The sequence below is a fragment of the Gossypium hirsutum genome, chromosome A13 (assembly GCF_007990345.1).
Source record: "Gossypium hirsutum isolate 1008001.06 chromosome A13, Gossypium_hirsutum_v2.1, whole genome shotgun sequence".
In the NCBI taxonomy this organism is placed as follows: Eukaryota; Viridiplantae; Streptophyta; class Magnoliopsida; order Malvales; family Malvaceae; genus Gossypium; species Gossypium hirsutum.
In genome coordinates, this window is record NC_053436.1 from 62,130,450 (window position 1) to 62,138,873 (window position 8,424).

General features: G+C 37.5%; 1 non-coding gene across 1 annotated transcript; it reads right to left on the reverse strand.

Moving 5' to 3' along the window:
- Nucleotides 1-4,179: 4,179 nt before the first annotated feature.
- Nucleotides 4,180-4,285, reverse strand: LOC121213279 (small nucleolar RNA R71). The gene has a single exon (XR_005908662.1). It is a non-coding gene; the product is annotated as a small nucleolar RNA R71 (small nucleolar RNA).
- Nucleotides 4,286-8,424: the final 4,139 nt, after the last annotated feature.

Sequence of the window (8,424 nt, forward strand, 5' to 3'; positions counted from 1 at the left end):
CATGATTTCCTTGCCTTGTAGAACTTACCAATGCCATGCCTTGACATGGTCTTACTTGGTATCCTTAAACCTTAATGTCATGACATTTGTATCCTACACATTTCCAAGGTTCAACCGGGACTTTTAAGTATCATTTCTCCGTCAATTCTTGCTTGAATCATCAAGGACTAAATTTACAAAATAAATATCTAGATGCTGAAAAATAACATAATTATTTATAAATAATAAAACATTGCATTTATTTACCACAAACTTACCTCGATACAAAATACAATCAAATATTTTGATTTAGTCCTCAAACTTTTTCTTTCCTCGTTCTAACCCCAAATTTTGTTCTTCTTAATCTATAATAGCAAATTTAACATATTTAATATTCACATTTATCAAAACAGTCTTTAACTTTAACTTTGGAAAAGTTACAATTTTGCCCCTAAACTTTTACATATTTACACTTTTTCCCCAAGGCTCGAAAATGAAACTTTATCCCCAATTCTTAGGTTTTATGACATGATGATCATTTATTTACCTACGACAACATCAAATTCCCACTCTAACATGTACTTATGACCATTAGGTATTTTTACCGATTATGTCGTTTTACTCATTTTCACTTGAAATCGCTTAGCTCAAGTCGTTTAACATAATTTCAAGCTTCATATTCTACCATAAAACATCAAACTAAACACATTTCACCTATGGGTATTTTTCCAAATATGAACCCTAGGTTAAATTATTGCTAGAATAAGCTAAATCAAGTTACCGGGACTTCAAAAACGTAAAGAACATTAAAAATGGGGCTTAGAATCACTTACTATGAAGCTTGGAAGCTTGAAAAAACCATAGCTATGAAGAACCCATGAAATTTTGGCCTAATGAAGAAGATGGGCACATTTTTCCATCTTTTTCCATTTTTTAATCTTTTAATTACCAAATGACTAAAATACCTTTCATTAAAACTTCAGTTATTTTTATCTATGTATGTCCATTTTTGTCCATGAAAACCTAATGGTCTAATTACCATTTAAGGACCTCTACTTCAATTATACTCTTCAATTTAATCCTTTAGCATCTAAAACTCTTATTATCAACTTTTTCCATTAAACCCTAGTAGGTAAATTAAGCATGCTATCTACAAAATTTTCCATCGATACTCTAACACGTGCATGTAATCACTCAGTAAATTATAAAAATTAATCGGAATAAACTTTTCTATCTCAGATTCGTGTTTCGTAACCACTGTTCCGTTTAAGCCCTATTTTGGGATGTTACAGAAATAACGGAACGGACTTAATATTGATCTACTTTGCTTTTTCCCCGATCTAAGTCTGAATTCCTCATTTCTTGATCTATAAGTAATCAAAATCAACTTATTTATTCTTCTTTTTATACAATTCAATCAAAAATACATATTAGGGATATTTTACCCATTTGCCCCTAAACTTTCACATTTTTACAATTTAGTCCTTACTACACAAAATCACAAATTCATGCAAATTCACAATAAACCCATGCTAGCCGAATTATCATAAGGCCCCTAGTAACCCATAATTTTCATTTATTTCACATTTCAACCACACATTTCAACATTTCTTGATTTAGCCCCTAATTTGCATTTTCACCAAAAATCACTTAACAAAACTTGTTTAACTAACATCAAATATTCATAATTTATCATTAAACATTAAAAATCATACATATTTATTAATGGAAACTTCTAAAATCTTTAACAAATTCACAAATTAGTCCTTAGGCTAGCTAATACTAGTTGCAACGATCACAAAAACATAGAAATCATTAAAAACCAAGCAAAAATAATACCTAATTGTGTCAAAATAGCATGGCCGAAAGAACCCTAAGAAAATAGCTTTTCTTCTCTTCAAATTTCGGTGAAGGAAGTGATAAAAAATGATAGAAACTTGGTTTTGTTTTAATTTATTAACCTTATTTACTAATTTACATTTTTAACCTTATTTATAAACCATTAAAACATTCATATTATGCCCATAAATGTCCACCCAGCATAAAAATGGTCAAATTATATCATAAGGACCTTCACTTTAATAAGCCATAGCTATTAGACACATTTAACTAATAGCACACAAGTTTTACACTTTACACGATTAAGTCCTTTTTCTCAAATTGAGCAATTAAACGATAAAATTTCTTAACGAAATTTTCACACTGATAAACCATAAATTATACATATTTTTACCCCATGTTTAATGCATTTTATGGATGATTTCTCATTAGAATTGGTGAATTCGATGCTCCTAATGCTTTGATTTCATGTTTTATACTTAGGAGAGCATAGGAGAGTGAAAGGAACGAGAAACGGGCCAAAAGCAGAGAAAATGGGCCAAAGTACGAAATCAACACGGCTTGGACCTCCTCACACGGGCAGACCACACGACTGTGTCAATCTGGCAGAATCGAAGCACGACTCACACGGGCGTGTCCCTACCGAGCCCAAGTTGAGTCCAATTCGAAAAAAGCCACTTTTGAGGGATCATAGGCATTGCAAAGCCTATAAATACACCCTAGAGGAGGAAGAAAAGAGAGACGGTGAAGGGGGAGTAAGGAATTACTCCACGGAAGTTGATTGATCCATCTCAGAAGCCGGATTCATTATCAAGACTGAAGATCTCTCCTTAATTTCCCTTCAGGAGATTTGGGTTTTCTTTATGTTTTGTATTCTTTATTCTTATGAGATGTTTTCTTATTTAGTTATGAACTAAAACCCCTAAATACCTAAGGGGAATGAAACCTAAGATGAATCTTGTTATTATTTTCTGAATCGTATGATAAATATTTAACTTGTTCTTAATTATGTGTTCTTAATTCTTGTTTTGATATCCTAGGATTCTGATTCAAGACATACTCTTATTCAGTGGAGGAATAGACCCTGTCTAAGAGTACATTTGTCATAATTAAGTGGAGTTACATAGGGTGACAAGATTTTTCCGGATTCGGGTGAAACCTAATAAGGGGATCCATAGATCAAGTTAATGCAACCCTAGAGTGTTAAGTAGAGAAAAGTCTCGGTTATTCAATCTAGGGATTAGACGTTATTAGTCTTGAATATGGAAAATAACATAACTTAGGGATCTCTACAAAACAAGTTGAATGAATAAATCGTCCGATTCGAAGCTAGAATAACAAGTCTACGTGGATTTTTCCTTAGGTATTGTCTTAAGTCAATTGATTTTTCCCAAAAGCAATTCCCCAATTCTTTTCTCTGTGCATTCTTAGTTTAGATAATTAGTTAGTTAAAACAAAAACCTCTTTATTCTTAGGCTAGATAATAAAAAGAAAGTCATTACTAGTACTTTTAGTTCCTTTGGGTTTGACAATCCGGTCTTACTAAAACTATACTACTGTTTGATAGGTACACTTGCCTGCATCGCGATAATAGTTAGTTCAAGAACGAGTAATTATAAATATTTAAAACCTATCATGAAATCACGCAATCAAGTTTTTGGCGCCGTTACCGGGGAACTAAGATATTAGGAACGCTCAATTTTTATTACTTTAGACATTTATTTTTCTTGCAATTTAATTTAATTTAATTATTATTACTAATTAATTTACTTTTTTCTTTCTCTTGGAAGGTTTTTATAGTTTATGACTAGAAGAAACCCGTCGGGACCATTACTTTTTGACGAAGAAATCGATCGTATAGTTCACAGAAATCAAAGAGAAGAAACACAAAGAACGAGCAAGAAGGCGATACTCAACCCCCAATCGAAGAGATGGCTAAAAACTAAGGCAATCAGCTACCTCCTGCAATTGCGGCTAATCAAAATCCTGCTCCACGCACTATGTATGATTATGCTAAACCTTCTTTAACAGGAACTGAATCTAGGATAGTTAGACCTGCTGTAGCTGCAAATATTTTTGAATTAAAACCTAACACTATTCAAATAATACAACAATTTGTTCAGTTCGATGGTTTGTAGGATGAGGATCCCAACGCTCATTTAGCCAACTTCTTAGAACTATGCAATACATTTAAAATTAATGGTGTTTCTGATGATGCCATTCGTCTTCGGTTATTCCCTTTTTCATTGAGGAACAAAGCTAAATAGTGGTTGAACTCGTTACCACGAGGGTCAATTACTACTTGGGAACAAATGACCGAAAATTTTTTACTAAAATACTTTCTGCCAGCTAAAACAGCTAAATTACATAATGATATCTCTTTTTTTGTGCAGATGGATTTAGAAACACTCTACGATGGATGGGAGAGATACAAGGACTTACTGAGAAGGTGCCCTCACCATGGGTTACCGCTTTGGCTTTAAGCACAAACATTCCACAATGGTCTGAATCCTTCAACTCGGCAAATGGTTGACGCAGTTGCTGGCGGAACCATCAACAATAAAACACCGGAAGATGCCTATAAGTTTATAGAGAATATGTCACTGCATAATTATCAATGGCAAGTCATGAGAACAAAGCCAATGAAAACAGCCGGCGTTTATAATGTTGATTCGGTCACCATGCTCTCTAATCAGGTAGAACTCTTAAATAAAAAGATTGATGGTTTTCTTAGTTCTTCACAAGTTCACCCACTAATGCAGTGCGAAGCAAGTGGAGGTGGAACAAACAATTCAAAATATCAACCTTATGCCCACAACATGGATAACGAGCAATTAAATTACATGGGTAATAATCCTCGACCTCAAAACAATCCATATAGTAACACTTATAATGCAGGTTGGAGGAACCACCCTAATTTCTTGTGGGACGGTCAAGGAAATCAAAGACCACAACATTCTCTAGGCTACCAACAACAACCTTACCAACAGGAAAAGAAGCCAACCCTTGAAGAGATGCTCTCAAAATTCATATCAGTGTCAGAAACTCGTTTTCAGAACACTGAGACAGCACTTAAAAATCAACAAGCGTCAATCCAAGGGCTCGAAACTCAGATATGCCAGCTTTCCAAACTAATCTCTGAACGACTACAAGGTAGTTTGCCAAGTAATACTGAACCCAATCCAAGGGAACAACTCAACCCAATTAATACCTAAGATGACAAAGGAGTCGTTGAGCCTGAACCAGAACCGAGGCAAGAAACTGTGGTAAGCAAAGGTTAGGATAAGGTAGATTATAATAAAAAAAACCAGTGCCTGTCGAATATAAACCTCATGTGCCATACCCCAATGCGACAAGGAAAGACCACTCAGATGAACAATTTGGTAAATTCCTTAAACTCTTAAAAAATTACATATTAAATTACCGTTTATTGAAGCTCTATTGCAGTTGCCAAACGCAATGAAATTTTTAAAGGAGCTTTTAGCAAATAAGCGAAAGTTGGACAAGGCGTCACATGTGGAGCTGAACGCAGTTTGCTCGGCCATTCTCCAAAATAAACTACCCAACAAACTAAAAGACCCAAGGAGTTTTACGATTCCTTGCTTAATTGGTAGTTTAGATGTTAATTATGCATTGGATGATCTAGGGGTTAGTATCAACGTCATGCCTTACAAAATGTTTAAGCTACTTGGTCTCAGGAAACAAAATTAAACTAGGATGAGCATTCAACTAGCAGATAAAACTATAAGATTCCCTACGGGTATTATTGAAGATGTGCTAGTTAAAATCAATAAATTTATATTTCCCGTTGACTTTATTGTTCTAGACATAAAAGAGGATAGCAACACTCCCTTAATCCTAGGAAGGCCATTTTTAGCAACTGCTAAAACCATCATTGATGTTGGCACAGGTGAGCTCGCACTCTGGGTGGGATACGAAACAATCACCCTTCAAGCTCGCAATTCGGGCAACACATCAGGAATTGAAGGTGATCATCTAACCGTTCCACTAAAACTAACAATATGGTGCCACCTACTTTGTAGAAAATGAGTCTGAAGGAAGCACACGAGTCGTTCCCAAGCAATAGTAGAGAAGCTGTTCATAAAGATTGGAGATTACAAATCGAGGAACTCGATAAATGGCGGACGTACAAACCAAGAACACCCAACAAACCGAAACTACGCCAAAACGAGCCCGATACCTCTCCAAATCAAGTTAAGGTTGGTGATAAGGTCTTATTAGATGCTGCAGATCCCCACATTGTCACTACCACACTGAATGAGGAAACCCTCTTACGGTACTCAGTATTTTTCCATTCAGTACGGTGGAGGTGAGTCATCCCAAGTTCGGCACTTTTAAGGTAAACAACACCTGTTAAAACCTTATTTTAATGAGATTGATAGCAAGAATAAGGAGAATAAACTCCTCAAACACCATGATTATTCAACGGAGAGGTAAGTCGAGCTTAGACTATAAATAAGTGCTTCTTGGGAGGCAACCCGAGCACTAACAATAGTAATTTCATTAAATTTTGGTATTTAACTCTTAACTTACTAATAGAAATCTTGAATATAGGTGTTTCATGGCCAAGCACACGGGCGTGCTTAAGGCCGTGTGAAAATAGGGCAAAACCTTTCCCCAACATGGGCTACGATAAAATGCCACAGCCGTGCGACATGGTCGTGGTTCAGCCTGCCAAAACAGCACGGGTGTGCAACACACCTGTGTGAAAGAACCATGGACGAACCTGTTAAAACAGCACGGGCGTGTGACATGCCCGTGTCTAACACCCGTGGTCGAACTTGTTAAATTGACACGGGAGTGGGGATTGCACACACGAGCGTGGGAGAAGTGAACAAAGCTAGACACTATCGTGCGACACGACCGTGTGAACCCACACGCCCGAGGAACATGGGCGTGCACTAAATGTCAGACGTGCCCAAATTTGAAATTCGCGAATCACACAGGCTGAAATTGGGGAACACGGGTGTGTTCGCTGGTCGTGTGGCTGAAAATCTATAAATACCCTGCACTATTCACTTTCTTCCTGATTCAAAAACCCTAACCCTAGCCGCTGCAACTCCACACAGCCCCCCTGTCATGCCCATGCGTCGCCTCCAAATTTGTTTTTAAAGCTCAATCTCTCTCCCTTAGCATTTGTTTACTCATTTCACTTCTATTTTACTTATTACTAATGCTTATTATTACAATAATCCCCATTACTTTTGAACTATTTTTCATTTTACTCATTACTTTATCATTTAGTTTGCATTCTTAGGTTAGTTATTATACATTTCAAATAGAATCAAGTTATTAGGCACACCTCATATCCATGACATTACTATGCTTATTTTCATGCTATTACCATGCCAATGTCTGTCATTTAATTTGCATTCCTAGGTAGTTACCATACAATCTGTGTTAAATTGAAACTAGGAAAACTTTACACCCATTACATTTCTATTCTCATTCTTATTGTTATTGTGGTTGAGTTTGCCTTATATTAGTAGTCTTGGATGAAATAGTTAGTTCAAATTCATGCCTTTTACTTCCTCTTCAAATATGTTTACCTATTATTATTATTCTTTATATTACATGTTTTTAATGTCATCATGAGGAAAGAAAACCACCGTACTAGCCTCGAAGAAGAGGAAGGGAGCATCATCTTTCGTGGGTCCAACCGTAGAAATTCGTCACCCTCTCTTGTAGTTCCCCCGAGGGCCCCAAGAAGAGCTTTTCCAAATACTTCAGGTCCGACCCTTAATTGCGGGCCGCTGCATCGACTGGACTGCCATGGAACAAGTTCAGATGGCTGACACAATTCGGGCTCTCTTAACCACCGACCCATGGGAGCTGTTCTTCAGGATTATCGAGTTAACATACCTCAAGCTCACGATGGAACTCTGCTCAACGTTCTATCTCCAGACCGTAATGACAAGGTACGATGATCTCGACAAGGTCCAATTTAGCCTAGGCGGATTAATCAACTAGCTAAGCATCCCAGAGTTTGGTGCTACACTAGGCCTATATACGGAGGAGTTTAGGGAGGAGAATGAACTACATGCTCTCAGTCGCCACATACATTTCTCTCCCTCGAAGTGCTGGCACACTTTTTCCCCTAGCACGGCCTCGTACAATCCTAGCTGCTCCAAGGCATCAGTTCTCCCACCATCCTTGAGGTACTTACACGTTATTTTAGCTCACACGATTACAGGGAGGCGAGAGAGCACTAGCCTCGTCAACACCCATGACGTTTACTTCTTATGGTGCATGTTGAAAGGGCACGTCATCGACCTTGCCTATTTCATTTCCCTTGCGATTCAACACTAGATAGAGCGACATCAGAAGGGGGTCATCTCCATTGGCCCCTACGTGACTAGGCTGACGTGACATTTCGGGCTCCTTAACACCGCGGCCCAAGAATCATCCCTCACCTTCAACGGCCAGATGTCTCTACAAGGCATCTCGAGCATGCTTAGCATGAGGATGATCGAGAGGCACCAAGAAACCTATCCTCCCAAGTATCGTCTCACCCAATCTACCGAGGAGGAGGCCTACGAGGACATTCCTAATGATGTCCCCCCACAGCACGAGGGCCCACCGACT